The 20832-nt window shown below is 44.3% G+C and overlaps 1 protein-coding gene across 4 annotated transcripts in view; it reads left to right on the top strand.

The window, feature by feature from the left end:
- Nucleotides 1-6978: 6978 nt before the first annotated feature.
- The window catches only part of LOC132818418 (centrosomal protein of 128 kDa), a 410636-nt gene continuing 396782 nt past the window's right edge, over nt 6979-20832 (top strand). For all 4 annotated transcript variants that reach the window (XM_060829432.1, XM_060829433.1, XM_060829431.1 and 1 more), the window contains exon 1: nt 6979-7092. The gene's annotated coding sequence lies outside the window, so the exon portion shown is untranslated. The remainder of the gene's footprint in view (nt 7093-20832) is intronic.

The raw sequence follows: 20832 nt of genomic DNA, 5'->3' as shown, positions 1-20832 counted from the left end.
ATCATGGAAACCAGTCTTTAGTCAATTCGTTTCACTCTACCTGAGGTCAAGAAATGGTTGGAGGCACTGGATACTGGAAAGGCTACAGGCCTTGATGACATTCCTGTAATAGTATTGAAGACTTAGTACATAGAACATGGAACATAGAATGTTACAGCACAGTACAGGGCCTTTGGTGCGCCAGCCTGTGAAATTAATCTGATGCCCATCTAACTTACACCATTCCATTATTATCCATGTGTGTGTCCAATGCCCATTTAAATGCCCTTAACATTGGTGAGTCTATGACTGTTGCAGGCAGGCCGTTCCATGCCCCTACTACTCTCTGAGTAAAGAAACTTCCCCTGATATCTGTCCTCAATCTATTACCCTTCAATTTAAAGCTCTGTTAGCCTTCACCATCCTTCACCATTCGAGGAAAAAGGCTCTCACTGTCCACCCTATCTAACCCTCTGATTATCTTATACATCTCGATTAATTCACCTCTCAACCTTCTTCTCTTCAATGAAAACAGCCTCAGTTCCCTCAGCCTTTCCTCATAAGATGATCCCTCCATACCAGGCAACATCCAAGTAAATCTCCTCTGAACCCTTTCAAAGCTTCCACATCCTTTTTATAACGCTGTGACCAGAACTGCACACAATACTCTAAGACCACAAGACATAGGAGTGGAAGCAAGGCTACTCAGCCCATCGAGTCCACACTACCATTGAATCATGGCTGATGGGAGGTGCGGCCTTACCCGTGTCTTGTAAAGCTGAAGCATAATCTCATGGCTCCGAAACTCAATCCCTCTACCAATAAATGCCAACATACCATTTACCTTCTTAACAACCCTATCAACCTGGGTGGCAACTTTCAGGGATTTTTGCACCTGGACTCTGAGATCTCTCTGCTCATCTACACAGCCAAGAATTTTACCATTAGCCCAGTACTCTGCATTCCTGCTACTTCTTCTGAAGTGAACCGCCTCACATTTTTCAGCATTAAATTCCATTTGCCACTTCTCAGCCCAGCTCTGCATCTTATCTATGTCTTGTTGTAACCCACAACATCCTTTGGCACTATCACAACTCTGCCTACCTTAGTATCATCCACAAATTTACTAACCCATTCTTCTATACCCACATCCAGATCATTTATAAAAATGACAAACAGCAGTGGCCCCAAAACTGATCCTGGTGGTACACCACTGAGCTCCAGGATGAACATTTCTCATTAACCACCACCTTCTTTTAGCTAGCCAATTTCTGAACCAAATCGCTAAATCACGTTCAATACCAAAACTCTGTATTTTGTGCAATAACTTACTGTGCGGAATCTTTACAAATGCCTTACTGTAATCCATATACACCACATTAATTGCTTTACCTTCTTCCACCTGTTTTGTCACCTTCTCAAAGAACTCAATAAAGTTACTAAGGCATGACCTACCTTTTGCAAAACTGTGTTGGCAATCCCTAATCAAATTATTCTTTTCCAGATGATTATAAATCCTATCTCTTCTAACCTTTTCCAACATCTTACCCAGAACTGAAATAAGGCTCACTGGACTATAATTATCAGGTTGTCCCAACTCCCTTTCTTAAACAAGGAGACAACATTTGCTATTCTCCAGTCTTCTGGTATTACTCCTGTTGACAATGATGACATAAGGATCAAAGCCAAAGGCTCTGCAATCTCCTCCCTGACTTCCCAGAGAATCAAAGGATAAATCCCATCTGGCCCCAGGGTCTTATCTATTTCCAGATCTTCCAAAATTGCTAAAACCTCCTCTTTGTCAACTGTAGCCTGTATTCTCACTAACTAGTAGCCTGTATCTCCATATTCTCACTAACATTGCCCTTTTTCAATGTGAATACTGATGAAAAGTATTCATTAAGCGCTTCTCCTACGTCCTTAGATTCCACACACAACTTCCCACTACTGTCTTTGATTGGTCCTAATCTTACTCTAGTCATTCTTTTATTCCTGATATACCTATAGAAGGCCTTAGGGTTTTCCTTGATCCTAACCGCCAACAACTTCTCATTTCCCCTCCTGGTTCTTCTTAGATCTTTAGATCTTTCTGGCTAACTTATAATGCTCAAGCCCCCTAACTGAGTCTTCACACCTCATCCTCCCATAAGCCTTCTTCTTCCTCTTGACAAGAGCTTCAACTTCTTTAGTACACCATGGTTTCCTCTCTCGACAACCAACTCCTTGCCTGATAAGTAAATACTTATCAAGGACACGCAATAGCTGTTCCTTGAATAATCTCCACATTTCAAGTGTGTCCATCCCTTGCAGTTTTCTTCCCATCCTATGCATGCTAAATCTTGCGTTTTTGCATCATAATTGTCTTTCCCCCAGTTATACTTCTTTCCTTGCAGTATATACCTATCCCTGCCCATTGCTATTGTAAACATAACCAAATTGTAGTCACTATTGCCAAAGTACTTACTTACCTCCAACATCTGGCTGGGTTCACTCCCTAATACCAAATCCAAAATGGCATCGCTCCTTGTTGGCCTGTCTACATATTATGTCAGAAAACCCTCCAGCACACTTTGAACAAAAACTGATTCATCGAAACTATTTGAATTATAGCATTCCCAGTCAATATTGGGGAAGTTAAAGTCCCCCATAACAACTACCCTGTTACTCTCATTCCTATTGAGAATCATCTTTGCTATTCTTTCCTCTACATCCCTGGAACAATTCGGAGGCCTATACAAAACTCCCAACAGAGTGACCTCTCCTTTCCTGTTTCTAACCTCAGCCCAAACTACCTCAGTGGATGAATCCTTAATCGTTATCACAGCCGCTGTAATACTACCCTTGATTAACAATGCCATCCCCCCTCTCCTTTAACCATCTTCTCTGTTCTTACTGAAACATCTAAATCCTGGAATCTGCAACAACCATTCCTGTGCCTCCTCTAGCTATGTCTCTAAAATGGCCACATCGAAATCCCAGGTACCAACCCATGCTGCACGTTCATCTACCTTATTCCGGATACTCCTGGCATTGAAGTACACACATTTCAAACCAACATCTTGATTGCCGGTGTCCTCTTGCAACCTTGTAAACCTATCCCTGACCTCATTACCCTCAACCTCCTGCACACTGGAACCACAATTCAAGTTCCCATCTCCCTGCTGTATTAGTTTAAACCCCCTCAAAGAGCATGAGCAAATATCCCCCCCGCCCAGGATATTGGTACCCCTTTGATTCAGGTGAAGTCCATCCTGTTTGTAGAGGTCCCACCTTCCCCAGAAAGAGCTCCAATTATACAAGAATCCAAACCCCTCCCTCCTGCACCATCTCTGCAGCCATGTGTTCAACTCCGCTCTCTCTCTGTTCCTCGCCTCGCTAGCACGTGGTGCGGGCAACAAACCAGAGATAACATCTCTGTTTGTTCTAGTTCTAAATGCTCCAGATCTTGTGCTCCAGAACTTGCTGTTCCCTTCGCCAAACTGTTCCAGTACAGTGAGGTAAAAACAATGACTGCAGATGCTGGAAACCAGATTCTGGATCAGTGGTGCTGGAAGAGCACAGCAGTTCAGGCAGCATCCAAAGAGCAGCGAAATCGACGTTTCGGGCAAAAGTTACAACACTGATATTTACACCTGTAAATAAACACAGGACAAATTCAACTCGGCCAATTATTAGCCCATCAATCTACATTCAATCATCAGTAACGTAATGTAAGGTGTCATCAACAGTGCTATCAGGCAGGGCCTGCTCAGCAATAACCTGCTCAGTAACACCCACTTTGGGATCCCCCCATGGCCACTCAGCTCTTGATCTCATTATAACCTTGGTTCAAACATGGACAAAAGCCTGAAATCCAGTGGTCAGTTGAGAGTGACAGCCCTTGACATGAAAGCCACATTTGACCATATCAAGAAGTCCTAGCAAAACTGGAATGAATGGGTGTCAGGGGGCAAACTCTCCGTTTGTTAGAATCATACCTGGTACGTAGGAAGATAGAGGTGGTCATTGGACATCAGTCATCTCAGCTCCAGGATCAACCTGTCCCCTTACCTGAGACATGGTGACCCCCCCCCAGGTTAAACCACCACCGGTCATTTCACCAGTGAGAGAACGGCCCAATGATCTGGCAAAACTAGGGTGACTTTATCGAGGGGAATGGTCAGCTCAGTTTGCTGGAAAGCTGGTTTGACTTGATTTATTTATTGTCATGAGGATCTTGTTATAAAACACATTGAAAGTGTCGCGTAACATCATCACTCTTTGGTGTCATCTTGAAAAAAAGAAAAATAAACCAAAACATAGCATATGAAGTCAGAAAAGTGTCCAACTTTCAAAACTTTCTTGTAAAATACTCCATCATGAGCCATGGGCCTGGTGGCCAGGCACAAGTCCCCTTCACCATGCCACTGCTGCTGGAATGAAAATCGCTCACACTTAGGTGCCTTCTCGTCTCCACCAATGTAACCGGCACTAACTTGCTTACACTTTTGATTACAAAACCAGAATTTTAAAAAGCAGCAGAAATAAAGGAAACAAAACCAAAAAGAATGTGATACATCCAGATATTTAAGCTTGATTAAAGTCTTGTCTTCATGCAGGTACCCAGACCAGGCCACAGCCTGGAGTCTTGGGAGGAGCTGAGCACTTGCTGCTAATGATCCTCCTGCCTCCCATCTCCTCCTGCTGCCCCCACTGGCTCTGAATCTATAACTACCAGTGGTGTAACCGGATCCTGGAACAGGTTTGGGTTGGGTTCGCTCACAGCCTCTAATCACAGGATCCCTTGCTGGATCCCAGAATGTGCTTGGGCAGGATCCACTCACAGTCTCCGATCAAAGGATCCCTGGCTGTTTCCTGAGCGTGCTGGGACAGGTGGCACGGTGGCTCAGTGGTTAGCACTGCTGGCTCACAGCACCAGGGTCCCAGGTTCGAATTTTAGCCTCGGGCGACTGTCTGTGTGGAGTTTGCACGTTCTCCCCGTGTTTGCGTGGGTTTCCTTTGGGTCCTCCGGTTTCCTCCCACAGTCCAAAGATTAGATTAGATTACTTACAGTGTGGAAACAGGCCCTTCGGCCCAACAAGTCCACACCGACCCGCCAAAGCGCAACCCACCCATACCCCTACATTTACCCCTTACCTAACACTACGGGCAATTTACCAAGGCCAATTCACCTAACCCGCACATCTTTGGACTGTGGGAGGAAACCGGAGCACCCGGAGGAAACCCACGCAGACACGGGGAGAATGTGCAAACTCCACACAGTCAGTCGCCTGAGGCGGGAATTGAACCCGGGTCTCAGGCGCTGTGAGGCAGCAGTGCTAACCACTGTGCCACCGTGCCGCCCACGGCGGGTCAGGTGAATTGGCCCTGCTTTAAGTACATTTACGTCGTCATTGGACAAGCATATGGACGTACATGGAATAGTGTAGGTTAGATGGGCTTCAGATTGGTATGACAGGTCAGCGTAACATCGAGGGCCGAAGGGCCTGTACTGCGCTGTAATGTTCTATGTTCTAAATTGCCCCTTAGTGTTAGGTGCTTCAGTCAGAGGGAAATGGATCTGGGTGGGTTACTCTTTGGAGGGTCGGTGAGGACTGGTTGGGCTAAAGGGCCTGTTTCCACACTGTAGGGAATCTAATCTAATCCCGGCCTCTGATCACCTGGTTTGTGTTGTAGAGTGGATTAATTTCCTGCACCGGCTGACACTACCATTGAGGACACTTTAACCAACACAACTTCACTCTCTCTCTACACAGACAGGAGCCCAATGGTCTGGTAGGGCCTTGGCGGCGGAGAGTGTGGGGTGAGAACTTGTGCATGTTAGAGTCATAGAGATGTACAGCATGGAAACAGACGCTTCGGTCCAACTGGTCCACGTCAACCAGATATCCTACCCTAATCTAGTCCCATTTGCCAGCACTTGGCCCATATCCCTCTAAACCATTCCTATTCATATAGCCATCCAGATGCCTTTTAAATGTTGCAACTGTACCAGCTTCCACCACTTCTTCTGGCAGCTCATTCCATACATGTACCACCCTCTGTGTGAAAAACTTACCCCTTAGGTCCCTTTTCTATTTTTCCTCTCTCACCCTAAACCTATGCCCACTCAGGGAAAAGGAGAAAGTGAGGACTGCAGATGCTGGAGATCAGAGCTGAAAATGTGTTGCTGGAAAAGCGCAGCAGGTCAGGAAGCATCCAAGGAGCAGGAGAATCGACATTTCGGGCATAAGCCCTTTTTCAGGAATGAGGAAAGTGTCTCCAGCAGGTTCAGGAATGAGGCAGTTCCCACCCCACTCCGGCCTATCACCCTCACCTTGACCTCCTTCCACCTATCGCATTTCCAACACCCCTCCCCCAAGTCCCTCCTCCCTGCCTTTTATCTTAGCCTGTTGGACACACTTTACTCATTCCTGAAGAAGGACTCATACCAAAAATGTCGATTCTTCTGTTCCTTGGATGCTGCCTGACCTGCTGCGCATTTCCAGCAACACATTTTCACCTCCCAGGCAAATGACCTTGTATATTTCTCCTATCCATGCCCCTCATGATTTTGTAAACCTCTACATTAAGTGTAAAATAAATTAAAATTGTTGCTCAGTGTTCAATTTTGAATAAGTTTTATACTTTAAAAGAAATAACATTGTGCCTCCAAGTTTTAACTGAGAAGGGAACAAAGATTAAAAGCAGGAGTTGGCCATGTATGTGGATGAATGAATGAGTGGGTAGGTGGGTGGTTCAGACTTAGCGCTCTGGAGTTGCTCTCTGGCGCCTCTGTGGGATCTGAGGGGAGGAGGCGGGACGTTTGGCGCAATTTCCGAACAGGCATTAAAGCGAGACACCAGTAGGGCGGCGCTGTTGGGCAGGCACGCAGTGCTTTCTGGGAATAGTAGTCTCCTTGTCCCAACCCTTCAGTTCCCAGGGAGGAGTGTTTAGTTGGGGGAGGGACTGCATCTCCCAGCGTGCCGCGCGGTAGGTCCAAGCCGGGGCGAAGGCGGACATTTCAAGTTGCCATAGACGCTTCAGCTGCCCTCCCAGGGACTGAGGGCGGCTGCCGATGGCCCGGGACGGACCGCCAATGAGGGCGGGATGGATCTTTGTGGCGAGTTAAAGGTAACAGCTTCTTATAACGAGTATCCTTCTGACCCTGCATTTTGATGGAGAAGAGGGGCTGTGGTTCACATCATCCCCTGTCAGGGCTGAGCCAGGCCTGGGCACTGAGGGGGAGAGGGACAGAGGGACAGAGAGGGAGAGAGGGAGAGAGGGGGAGAGGGGGGAGAAGGGGACAAAAGCTGCTTCTGGGTGCCTTTAGTAACTAACTTGTGCAGCTCAGAACTACTAAACTGGCTGGCTCTCAAAGTCGTGGGTTCACATCCCCCTTCAGGATCTGAGCAGCCCTCCTTTGGAAGAAGGCTGAGAGGGGATTTTGATAGAGCTTTAGAGATAAGAGTTTCAGACATAAAAGGAGATTGGACTGTCAGTGACAAAAAAACCCAGAAATTGTTTGAGAAACTCAGCAAGATTGGCAGCAACTGTGGAGGGAGGTACGGAGTCAACTTTTCAGGTTGCGAAGAAAGGTCACTAGATTAATTCTAGTGATCTATACATTAATACATTACATTAATATATTATATCAATACATTAATCCTGTTTCTCTCTCTGCAGATGTTACCAGACCTGCTGAGTATTTCCAGCAATCTCTGTTTTTGTTCCTGATTTCCATCATCTGCAGGTTTCTGTAGTATTGTGTTTTTGTTCCAGATTTCCAGCATCTATAGTTCTTTGTTTCATTTTTGGACAGATGGGGGTTGTTTCACCTGGAGCAGAGGAGACATGATTGAGATTTATAAAATCATGGGGCGGACATAGACACAAAGGATCCCCTTACAGGAATCAACAACTGGGGTTGAGATATAAAGTAAGAGGCTCAATGTTTAGAGGGGATGTAAGAAATTGTTTTTCATCAAGAGGGTGGTGGGAGTCTGGTGTTTTCTGTGTGCAAAGGTGATAAGAGACAGAGAGGCTGGGAATTTTTTCCCTGGAGGTTGAGGGGTGACCTTATAGAGATTTAACATACCATGACAGGCACAGATGAGGTGAATAGAAAAGGTCTTTTTCCACGGATGGGGGTGTTCAAAACTAGGGGACATATTTTGAATGTGAGAGGACAGTGATTTAAAAAGAGACATGAGGGACAATTTTTTTTTACACAGTGTGGTCTGTATGTGAAAAGAATTTCTAGAGGAAGTTGTGAATGTGGATACAGTGACAACATTTAAAAAGACATCTGGATAAGTACAAGAATAACATGTTGGAAGGATAAGGCCTGAGTGCAGGCAGGTGGGGCTACTTTAGTTTGGGATTATAGTTGGCATGGACTGGTTGAACTAAAGAGTTTGTTTCCATGCTGGAGAGACTGTTAGGTCTGAAGGTTGATAAGTCCCTGGGGCCTGATGGTCTACATCCCAGGGTACTGAAGGAGGTGGCTCGAGAAATCATGGATGCGTGGTGATTATTTTCCAGAGTTCGATAGATTCAGGACCTGTTTCTGTGAATTGGAGGCTAATGTTGAACCACTTTCTCGCACCTTTCTTAAAGAGAAAACAGGAAATTATAGACCAGTTAGTCTGACCTCAGTGGTGGGAAAGATGTTGGAGTCTATTATGAAGGATGAAATTACGACACATCTGGATAGTAGTAACAGGAATAGGTCAGAGTCAGCATGGATTTATGAAAGGGAAATCATGCTTGACTAATCTTCTGGAATTTTGAGGATGTAACTGAAGATGGATGAGGGAGATCCAGTAGATGTAGTGTATCTGGACTCTCAGAAAGCTTTTAATAAAGTCTCACATAGGAGGTTAGTGAGCAAAATTAGGGCGCATGGTATTGGGGACAAAGTACTAACTTGGATTAAAAGTTGGATGGCTGACAGGAAACAAAGAGTAGTGATAAACGGCTCCATTTCGGAATGGCAGGCAGTGACTAATGGGGTACCGCAGGGATCAGTGCTGGGACCGCAGCTTTTTACAATATATATTAATGATATAGAAGATGATATTAGTAACAACATTAGCAAATTTGGTGATGATACTAAGCTGGGTGGCAGGGTGAAATGTGAGGAGGATCTTAGGAGATTACAGGGTGACCTGGACAGGTTAGGTGAGTGGTCAGATGCATGGCAGGTGCAGTTTAATGTGGATAAATGTATGGTTATCCACTTTGGTGGCAAGAACAGGAAGGCAGAATACTACCTAAATGGAATCAGTTTAGGTAAAGGGGCAGTACCAAAGAGATCTGGGTGTTCTTGTACACCATTCAATGAAAGTAAGCATGCAGGTACAGCAGGTAGTGAAGAAGGCTAATAGCATGTTGGCCTTCATAACAAGAATGATTGAGTATAGAAGCAAAGATGTACCTCTGCAGCTGTACAGGGCCCTGGTGAGACCGCACCTGGAGTATTGTATGAGTTTTGGCCTCCAAATGTGAGGAAAGACATTCTGGCTATTGAGGGAGTGCAGCATAGATTCACGAAGTCAATTCCTGGAATGGCGGGACTACCTTATGCTGAATGATTGGGCTTGTATACCCTTGAATTTAGAAGACTGAGAGGGTATCTGATTGAGACATAGAAGATTATTAAAGGATTGGACACTCTGGAGGCAGGAAACATGTTTCCGCTGATGGGTGAGTGCCGAACCAGAGGACACAGCTTAAAAATACTGGGTAGACCATTTAGGACAGAGATGAGGAGAAACTTCTTCACTCAGAGAGTGGTGGCTGTGTGGAATGCTCTGCCCCAGAGGGCAGTGGAGGTCCAGTCTCTGGATTCATTTAAGAAGGAGTTGGATAGAGCTCTCAAGGATAGTGGAATCAAGGGTTATGGAGATATGGCAGGAACAGGATACTGATTAAGGATGATCAGCCATGATCATATTGAATGGTGGTGCAGGCTCGAAGGGCAGAATGGCCTACTCCTGCACCTATTGTCTATTGTTTATTGTCTGAAAGACTCTTTGATAAATATAAACTTCAAACTCACGCGGATTGTTTGGTGGAATGGGTTGGCCAGTGGCTTCAAGGTCGCGAAATGTGAAATGATTCATTTTGTTAGAACAAAATTTGTATATGGATTGATCGTATTAAAAAGAGGCTACAATTGTAAATGGTGCACTGAAGCAAATGGACTGTTTTTCTTGCAGCAGAGATGGCTGCAAGATGATTTGATAGAACTATTCAAAATCACAAGTGTTCCAGACAGTCTAGGTGAGGAGAAACTGTCCAATTTGTGAAAGGATTAATGGATATAAATTTAATGTAATGAGCAAATGAGGCAGTGATAACTTCAGGAAAAACCTTTTCACACACAGCAAGTGATTAGGGTCTAGAATACACTGTCTGAGAGAATAATGAAGGCAGATTTGTTTTACATGATCAAAATGGAATTAGATTGTTGTCTAAAAAGAAGAATCTGCAAGACTATTGAGAGACAGCAGAACAATGAAACTGCTTCTGCACTTTATTTATTAATTCACAGAATCATTAATCGGTACCAATCTGGGGGCAGGAGGTGGACAGGAGAGAGAATGAGACAGACAGAATGTCACTGGATAAATAATCCAGTGGCCCAAACTAATGCTTTGGAGTTGAAGTGTGTGGTGCTGGAATAGAACAGCTGGTCAGGCAGCATCTGAGGATTTCTTATGAAGGGCTTATGCTTGAAGCATTGATTCTCCTGCTCCTTGGATGTTGCCTGACCGGCTGTGCTTTTCCAGCATCACATTTCTCGACTCTGATCTTCAGCATCTACAGTCCTCACTTTCTCCTAATGCTCTGGAGTCACAGGTTCAAATCCCAATTTGGCAGCTGGTGAAATTTAATTAGGGATTTGAAAACTAGTCTCAGTTTCATGGTCGCCATTAGTATTATTGATTGTCATCTACTATCTTATCTGGCCTGCATGTGACTCCAAACCTACCCTAGCAAACCCATTAGGAATTGGTACCAATGGCTTGCAACATGAAGTAATAAATAGAAATAAATAACAAGGCAACCTGAACTCAATCGGAGAAAGGATTAAAAATATTTTTCTCACACATTATTAAAATATAATAAAGAATACTCCAGGTAAGCCCAGAGCAATTCTCTGCACTTGCTTAGGATTATTTCCTTGCTTTCCTCCAGCTATGCTGCCCAAACTCTTGATAGCTACCTTTACAACGGCTGCCGTTCACACACCCTTCGTTATATTGAATTGGACAAAAATCTGGCGGATTGAATGGGGAAAAAGTGAAGTTCCTATTGGCTGGATAAATAACAGAAAACAGAGTATTACTTAAATGGAGAACAGCAGAGAAGGATGCAGAGGGTTTTGATTTGTAAGTGCATGAATTGCAAAAAGTTAATATGCTGATATTGGTAAAGTACCTATTCGAGATAGCTCAGGGATTCCCTGATGGACTCTCTTGGTAGCCTCTCTTGGTTTGTCCCGGAGGTTGTACTCTGTGGTAATCTGGAATATAAAACACTTACAGACAGTTTAGTTTAAATTATTACTTTTATTTGCCAATGGCATCAATGTATTGCTGCCTGTATTGCTTGCAAGACAAAGCTTTTCACTGTGTCCCGGTATACATGACAATAAATTCAATTCACTGTTATGCTATAACATAGATACCTACAAGCCAGGCTTGAGCTAAGGTTCTAAAACCTTTAGCAGAGTAGCAGTGCCAGCTCTTACCCCAAAGAGCTCTCTCAGGCTACTCCCCTTATTCTTGCAAACAAGCTGTCTTGATACAGAAATTGGTGTTTAAATTATAAAAATGACAAATGTCCTTCATCAGATAAGCAGCAATAAAATGGCAAAAGTTTGCAGAGGAAGGGAAACTCGTTGATAGGCCTGTGTATACCTGCCTAACTATGCTACATACACGTCAAAGTGGGAAACCTTGATTCAGCTAGGCCCCAACCGGCTGATTGTTTTGGCTAGAGAACGTTCCCTTTTAACAGTACATCAGTACGATGGACTAGAATAAACTATGTGGAAAGGTCATGAGGTAACCTCACTTAGCTAACATGGCCAGTATCATTGTCCTATGTAATGGCTCTTTCTTTTAAAATCATCTTAGATTCCCAGAATGTAAATTACATTCATAACCTTCCTGGATCTTGAGCTCCAGGGAGCAATGGACAAACATTCATGACAAGCCTGTGTTCACCCAAATCAGACCATAAAGGGTTAATCTTTCCACCAGCTTGCGTCCTTTCTGTCTCTCTCCCTCTGTGTCCCTTAAACCCTTCAGTCAGTGAATGTAATTTACAGAAGAATGCTTTCTCTTACTTAGACATGAATATCTTCCAACTTTCAGCCTTTGTTTTTTCCTAGCTGAAAAATGTGTTGCTGGAAAAGCGCAGCAGGTCAGGCAGCATCCAAGGAGCAGGAGAATTGACATTTCGGGCATAAACCCTTCTTCTTTTCCAGCAACACACTCTTCCTAGCCTGTAAGGGTAATGAGACATTACCAGATTAGATTCCCTACAGGCTGGAAACAGGCCCTTTGGCCCAACAAGTCCACACTGACACTCTGAAGAGTAACCCACCCATGCCCATTCCCCTACCCTATATGTAAATAGGGTATACCCCTCACACTATGGGGCAATTTAGCATGGCCAATTCACCTGACCTGCACATCTTTGGATTGTGGGAGGAAACCGGAACACCTGGAGGAAACCCACACAGACACGGGGAGACCGTGCAAACTCAACACAGTTGGGAGGTGGGAATCGAACTGGGTCTCTGACGCTGTGAGACAGCAGTGCTAACCACTGAGCCACCGTGCCGCCATCCTAGAGCAGTCAAGCTGAGGGAGTTGAGCTTCATAAATTCAAATCTGATCAGAGTGGTATACATGAAAATGTGTCAAGATTGTTCTATTACATGCATATTCTACTCAGCTTATTAAATTACAAGTTCTTTTCCTATTGAGAATGAATTTTGTTCAGAATCTTTGGTATAAATCAGCAATTTAGTTACCTGACACCCTACTGTGAAATATGCATGCCTCTAGCCTCCGGTGTGAGAAAAAAGTACTGCCACACATTCTACAGTGAACAAATGTTATGTCACCTTCTTTACACTGATCCATTGACACTAAGGACAGATGTCCCCAATTCTTTTGAACAAGCACTTTCCTGCATTCTCTGCAGCAAATACGTCACGTAGAGTCATAGAGATGTACAGCATGGAAACAGACCCTTCGGTCCAACCTGTCCATGCCAACCAGATATCCCAACCCAATCTAGTCCCACCTGCCAGCACCCGGCCCATATCCCTCCAAACCCTTCCTATTCATACACCCATCCAAATGCCTCTTAAATGTTGCAATTGTACCAGCCTCCACCACATCCTCTGGCAGCTCATTTCATACATGTATCACCCTCTGCGTGAAAACGTTGCCCCTTAGGTCTCTTTTATATCTTTCCCCTCACCCTAAACCTATGCCCTCTAGTTCTGGAGTCCCCGACCCCAGGGAAAAGACTTTGCCTATTTATCCTATCCATGCCCCTCATAATTTTGTAAACCTCAATAAGGTCGCCCCTCAGTCTCTGACGCTTCAGGGAAAACAGTCCCAGCCTGTTCAGCCTCTCCCTATAACTCAGATCCTCCAACCCTGGCACATCTAAGGCTACACGCTTTCTCATTCCTTTCTTTTATCATTTCATGGTAAGAATACAACGTACACAAGTGCAATTAGTCCATTCAGTCCATTTGTATTTTTCAACAAGTCGAGTGCCACTTCTGGTGAGTCGCCGTCCGGAGAGCAGAGTTGGAAAGATACCTGTTCTGGCATAAAAGTTCCAACATGGAGGTCCAGGAGTGAACAAAGGTTATTTAGCAAGATTCTTCTTTGGCTTAGGTGAAAAGCATTGCATGGTCCACTCCATGCATAAGCATCTGACAATGTATGTTCATAGGATGAGACCAAGAATTATCAGTGCATCCCGCATGTACCACCCACACAGTGACTATAGCCAACAGGTAGACTCCATCCACATGAGTCAGACGATGGTGGGGCAAGTATCTTCCCTGTGTCTTGACTCATTTGTCGATGACATTTGTGTCATATACAATGTCTTTAGAGAAGTCATCTATGTAGGTGCAACATTGTGGGCCAATGATAGTTCAAGTGCCTCCTTCTTTAACAAGAAGGAAATCTGGCACTAATCAATTCTGAAGTGTCGTCATCCGGGTTTCCTGTAGTTCTTTGTTCATTAGTTTCAATGCATGGTGGATGGGTTGGCCAGTTTCTCGATATTGTATGCAAGGTCACCGATCTGATCTAGGGTCATCTCAACACCCTAGCCAGGAATAAGGCCTCCCATCAACCTAGACCACCAGGTTTGTTGATGGAAGAAGTCAGCAAGTCTTGTTTTGTTCTTCCTCTAATTTTTGTCCCATAGCAATTCACATATTGGTGGGCTTTCCATTCGTTATCTACTTTAAGTATTTTATGGTGGAGGGTAAAAAGTGGTAAGGTGTGCACTCAAGCACAATGTCCATTCCAGTCTTTGGGTAAATATGGGTCGGTTTTCTTTTCGCATAGCCCATGAAGGCTAAATGGAGTTCCGAGGGTGGACTTCTGTAAGTGAATGACAAGTCCACTCAGAGTGAGGGCTGAATCTTGTAAACAGTGGGTGTTATCAAATGTTCGGTTATCCAAGTGTATTAGCGGATGGAGAGTAGGAGTACGACCAGTGTCTTTTATAACATTTTTACACAGTATTTGCTCCACTTGCCCCATGTTGTGCATGCCGAAAGTTCTTTCAATGCACCATTCCAACAGTAGAACAACGTTAACATTGAATCCTTTAGCTTTGTTAGTGCACTTTACACAGTCATACACTTCTTCTACCGAATGGGTTTTGTCATCGCAGGTGAGGGGTTGCCTAGTTGAATGAGTCTTATTCATACATTGTATATCAGAATGATGGAAGAGTGAGCAGCCAATGCATGGATCGGTGTGTTCAGCTTGAATAAAGAAACCATTGGCAATGGAAGGGAGATTAGGGTGCATAGTAATTTTCGTCTTTCTTCACCTTTCCAGCTTGTCTTGTTAACTACAGTAGCTACAGTAGCAGAAGCCATGTAAAGGTATTTCTGCTAGTAGCGGTAGGTCAGATAGGAGAAGGTTCCGTTGATAAGGTATGGGTTGACAGTCTCAGAGCCAAAGATGCCTTAAGGTTCTGCGATTTCAGTACTGTGTTCAATACCGCACTTTGTATGGTTCATTTTGGGAGGGGAACTCACAAGCATTTCAAAGTAACAGTTTTCGGTTGATGGAGTGGATGAAGTTGTGGAATCGTGTCATCTCATGACAACTGGTGTAGATGTGTTGTAAGAGTGACACTTATGTTGAAAATGATGGTTTTGCTGTGCAATGTGAATAGCTTAAATGAATTTCAGCTGGACAGCCACATTCATAGCTTTCAACAGTATTGGTATAAGTTTCATGGAGCTGACAAATCCTATCTTCAGGGGGAGCAGTGGGGAAGATAATACATCAATCGTCATTGGAGTATCCAGAAGCACCAATGCCATTTGCGCTGTAGCCGTGATTACACTGGCATTCTACACCTAAATTGTTGGCTTTGTTTATGCAAGTGGCATCAGGGTGACAAGTGGGACATGTTAGTGTTCTCACGCAATGAAAGGTAGTAGTCAGAATCACAACAGGGGTAGTAAAACAGGTAGTGGTTAGCAGAGTGAGTGCTGTTAATTTCTGCTGTTTTGTGGTCATTGGGGTTGTCTTGTCATGAGTGGTAGTAACAATGTTAGTGATAGTGGTAGGTGATGATGTGGTCGTTGGTGCAGGGGCAAGAATCATTGGGCATCTAATGGTCTCATTTTTTCAGCATATGGCATCCTCCGAAGTATTGTTTAGCTTGATAAAAGTAATTCCTGTGACATTGTTCATACCAACAAATGTACATACCACCTTAGTCACTTCTCCATTTGATTCATTAGCATTGACACAAATTCGGTTCATGCAATCACGTTGGAGGTTTAGTCCATCGGAGATATTACAGATTGGCAGATTACATTTGGGCACATGTACTTGGGTTGGGTTTTCATCAGATGATTGCACTCGTACTAATACTAGGGTGATAGGGTGATATAAGCTTGCAATGTCCTTTGTAGACCCATGTTGAATGTCCTTTTACTTTTACTGCAGTTTCAGTTGCCAGAAGAACTTGATAAGGACCATTTCAGTGAAGGCCCCAGTTTTCTTGATTTAAAACTTTTTCAATAATATATAGTTACCAGGATTGATGTGTTTAAATGTTGGAGCTCTTTCTTTTTCCTTCCCTGGTAACCAATAGGCTTCTTTGACTTGTTGGTGATAAGACTGCAATGCTTTGGTTAGCTTAATCAGGTACCTGAGCATCTCTTCTGCCATGACATGCTCTACAACAGGATGTTGAGCAGTTAATGGTGCAGATCAGGGAGTCCTAAGGGCTCTCCATATATTAGTTCAGCCACCCAGAATCCTGTCTCTTTCTGGATCGAGGTTCTCATATTAAAAAAGGTAATTGGGAGTACTTGCAGCCAATTAAGGCCCGTTTCCTCGACCAACTTGCTTAGCTGGCCTTTTAAAGCACCATTGGTTCTTTCTACAATTCCCATTGCTTGGGGACGGTGGACAGGATCTCTGATTCATATTCAGACTCTTAAATAGTTCGTTGTTTATCTCTGCACAAAAGTGGGGGCCATTATTGGAAGAGACCGTTATTGGTATTCCAAACCTGGGTATGATTTACCTTAGTAGAATTTTACAGGTAGGTTTTGCTGTGCAGTCTACAGGGATAAGCTTTAATCCATCTACTAAATACATCAATAATCACTAAGCAATACTTGTAATAATGGCATCTAGGTAATTCTGTAAAATCTAACTGGATAGTATCAAAAGGTGCACTTGGCAAGGGAGTTTCACCTGATGGACACTTTACTCCTTTCCCGGGATTATGCTTTTGACAAATTAGGCAATTTGCAGCTGCTTGTTTTGTTTTTTCTTGCAGGTGGGGATTCCACCAAGTTTAGAGAATTCTGTCCCTCCTTATCTACATGTGTAAGCTTATGAACATAATCAACTAGAATAGGCAAAAGCGGATCAGGCAGACATGTCTGTCCTACCTGCGTAACCCAAAGCTCAGTATAACTATTTATATAACAAACGTGGTTCATCCATCATGGTTGTTTTTCGTCATCAGAAGCGCCCTCTTATGGGTCTGTATTTGTGCTAGGTCAGGCATGGTCGGGGTATCAGAAGAGGAAAAAGGAGAGTCTTCCTTTGGTTTCCTGTTCGTCATTTGAGTGACCGTATCTCTTTGTTCAAAAGCTGCCTTCTTAGCAGCCGTGTCAGTAGCATGGTTGCCTTTAGTGACATCAGGAGCATCGGAGGAGTGGGCAGAACATTTGATAATTGCCAATTGAGAGGGAAGATGAATAGCATGGAGCAGGTTAGCAACTTAGGCAGCATTGAGGATAGGGGTTCCTGATGAGGTAAGAAAGCCGTGCTGTTGTCAGAGTTGATCAAAATCATGGGCACATCTAAAGGCATAGCGGGAGTCAGTGTAGATATTAGCTGACTTCCCTTTAGCAAGTGAGAACAACGGTGAGAACAAGGAACTCTGCTTTTTGGGCAGAACAGGGTGGATCAATGGAATAAGCATGGCCAAATCACCTGATCTGCACATCTTTGGACTGTGGGAGGAAACCGGAGTACCCGGAGGAAACCATGCAGACATGGGGAAAATGTGCAAACTCCACACAGATAGTCACCTGAGGCAGGAATTGAACCTGGGTCTCTGGTGCTGTGGGCAGCAGTGCTAACCACTGAGCCACCGTGTTGCCCACAAGGGTGGAAAGTTGTCTAAGCGTTTTGCTTCGACTGGTGGGGGGAGAGGGGGAGGGGAACAAGCGACACATTACCTTACTGAACCATCTCCATCAATGTGGCTATGTTGTAACTCCCATTAAGATTAAGATGATTCAGAAACTATATAATAATTTTACAGGGAGGCGCATCAAGATAAGGATGGATAGGGATAGGAAGATAGAGCAGATGAATGCATGGCTGAGGAGCTGGTGTTTGGTTTTGGATCATTGGAATCTCCTTGGGGTAGAAGTGACTTGTACAAAAAGGACAGATTGCACCTGAGTTGGAAGGGGGCTAATATACTGACAGGGAGACTTGCTCGAGCTGCTCAGGAGGATTTAAACTATTAAGGTGAGGTGGGGGGGGGATGGAGTGGAGGTGGGACACAGTGAGATAGTGAGGAAAGAGATCAATCTGAGACTGGTACAGTTGAGAAAAAAAAAGAGTCAAATAGTCAGAGCAGGCAGGGACAAAGCAAAGAACAAAGTAGGACTGATAATTAAACTGTATTTATTTCAATGCAAGAGGCCTAACAGGGAAGGCAGATTAACTCAGGGCCTGGTTAGGAGCATGGGACTGGGATATCATAGCAATTACAAAAATGTGGCTCAGGGATGGGCAGGACTGGCAGTTTATTGTTCCAGGATACAAATGCTACAGTAAGGACAGAAAGGGAGGCTGGAGAGGAGGGGGAGTGGCATTTTTGATAAAGGATAGCACTACAGCTATACTCAGGGAAGACGTTCCCAGAAATACTTCCAGAGAAGTTATTTGGGTTGAACTGAGAAATAAGAAAGAAACCTTATTGGGATTGTATTATAGACACTCTAATAGAGGGAAATTGAGAAACAGACTTTTAAGGAAATCTGTTATCTATAAGATAAATAGGGTGGTTATGGTGGGCGGGGGGCGGGTGGGGGGTGGTGGTGGAATTGGAAGATCGCTGACTTCTTCCATTCTGGTGATCAACGGGGGCTGCCTTCGGAAAGGGCAGTTCTTGGACCAATGTCCTGGCTGATTACAGTTGAAGCAAATGTCTGGTCATTTGGGGGCTCTTGGGGGTGGAAGAGGTGGGGAGGAATAGTAAGAGTATGTATAGCGACTAAGGGACATCATTGACTGTTGGGGAGGGTACATAGGCGGACCCCAAGGTCCATAGGAATGCTGTTGCTATATGGTACCAGCCCTATTGTCTTGCCATACTGGGTGACAGTATGAGGGTTCCATTCGATAGCTGAGCTGGCCTTGCAGTTGGGAAGGTCTGTTTGGAGTTCTGGTTTTGGGTCTAGCTCCTGCAATTTGGGTAAATTTGGTCTTGACCTTGATTGTTGAGGCCTTACTGTCAGGGTCCTTTTAATTCCCAGAAGTAACATCCTTCTCAGTGGAATTGTTCAAGATCGAACCTTGACAGTACATATTATGGGTTTTAATAGCTTTCTGTACTTGTCAGGAAGGACAGTCAGACAAAAGCATTAAATTGGGGCGATTATCCTTGTGGGTGCTGACCGTCACCAGAGTAAGCACCATAGCAGTCCTTAAAGCAGACGAGGAAATGCTCAACTGCTTTGCGTGAGCGAGGTTTACATGTTGATTGCATGGCGCACTGCTTAATAGAGGGAGGTAACAATCCAATCTGATTGATTAGGTTTACCTGGGTGCATAAGCACGAGTTGGGTATGATTATTACATTGTCGAAGTTCTCAGAACTTAGTCCATTTTTCAGGGGAAAGAGTGCATTCTATGAGATTAAGTAAGTCTTGGAGGCCGCATTGTAAATGGTTCTAGCCCTATTAATATAATTAATGAATCCTTCGAGATTCTTTCCATAATCTGGAGCCTTATTGGTAATGCTAGAGAGTTCATGAGGCTTCCAAGGTTGATAAAGGTTAACAAATGGATTTTGTCCCTGATTCTAGGCAAGTGGGTTAGGGACTCTTCTGGTCGGGAAATTTCCCTTGGCCATTTCATATCAGGGTGAGTGCGAAGTCTAACATTAAGATCCCTAAACTTTGATTGTAATTCATCAATGTCTTCAGGCTGGGGCCGTTTTCCCTGGAGTGTCGGAGGCTGAGGGGTGACCTTATAGAGGTTTATAAAACTGAGGGGCATGGATAAGATAAATAGGCAAAGTCTTTTCCCTGGGGTGGTGGAGTCCAGAGGTAGAGGGCATAAGTTTCTGGTGAGAGGGGAAAGATATAAAAGAGACCTAAGGGCAATTTTTTCATACAGAGGGTGGTACGTGTGTGGAATGAGCTGCCAGAGGAAGCGATGCCTGGTACAATTGTAATATTTAAAAGGCATTTGGATGGGTATATGAATAGGAAGGGTTTGGAGGGAGATGGGCCGGATGTTAGCAGGTGGGACTAGATTGGTTGGGATATCTGGTCGGCATGGACGAGTTGGACCGAAGGGTCTATTTCCATACCGTACATCTCTGTGACTCTGTGTCGCTGTGACTTATTTGTGGTGGGGCAGTGGCATTCAATGTCCCTTTGCAGGGTTTCCTTCATGTCTGAATCTGAGTTGACTCCTAGTGTGGATGGCAATGGGATTATGGTAACCATGGTCATCTGAATTCTTCTATGCTGGACAGGAGAGGCAACTGAGGTAAAAAGGGTGTGAGCCTTGGCATGTTCGTCCTCGGAATAGGAATGGGGGTTAAAGTGCTTTTGTTTCATGGCACGTGTTAACTTTGGTTGGGGAACCTGAAGGTCTCCTCCTCCGAATCTGATTCAAATTCCTCACTTGCAGGGGAATCATTGTCCTCTAATAATGGGTCTTTGGGATAGGTGGGGTATACGGAATTGTCCTTGTTGTCTGTCTGGTCCTACGCGCTGCAGTCTGAATATTATTTACCAGTTTCCTTTTCCTTTGGGGTCCCTGAAATTTTAGAATAGGTTGTGGTTCTCTGCCTTCT

The sequence above is a fragment of the Hemiscyllium ocellatum genome, chromosome 8 (genome assembly GCF_020745735.1).
Source record: "Hemiscyllium ocellatum isolate sHemOce1 chromosome 8, sHemOce1.pat.X.cur, whole genome shotgun sequence".
Lineage (NCBI taxonomy): Eukaryota > Metazoa > Chordata > Chondrichthyes > Orectolobiformes > Hemiscylliidae > Hemiscyllium > Hemiscyllium ocellatum.
The sequence above is the reverse complement of the archived record's forward strand: the minus strand, read 5'-3'. Positions and strand labels throughout refer to the sequence as shown.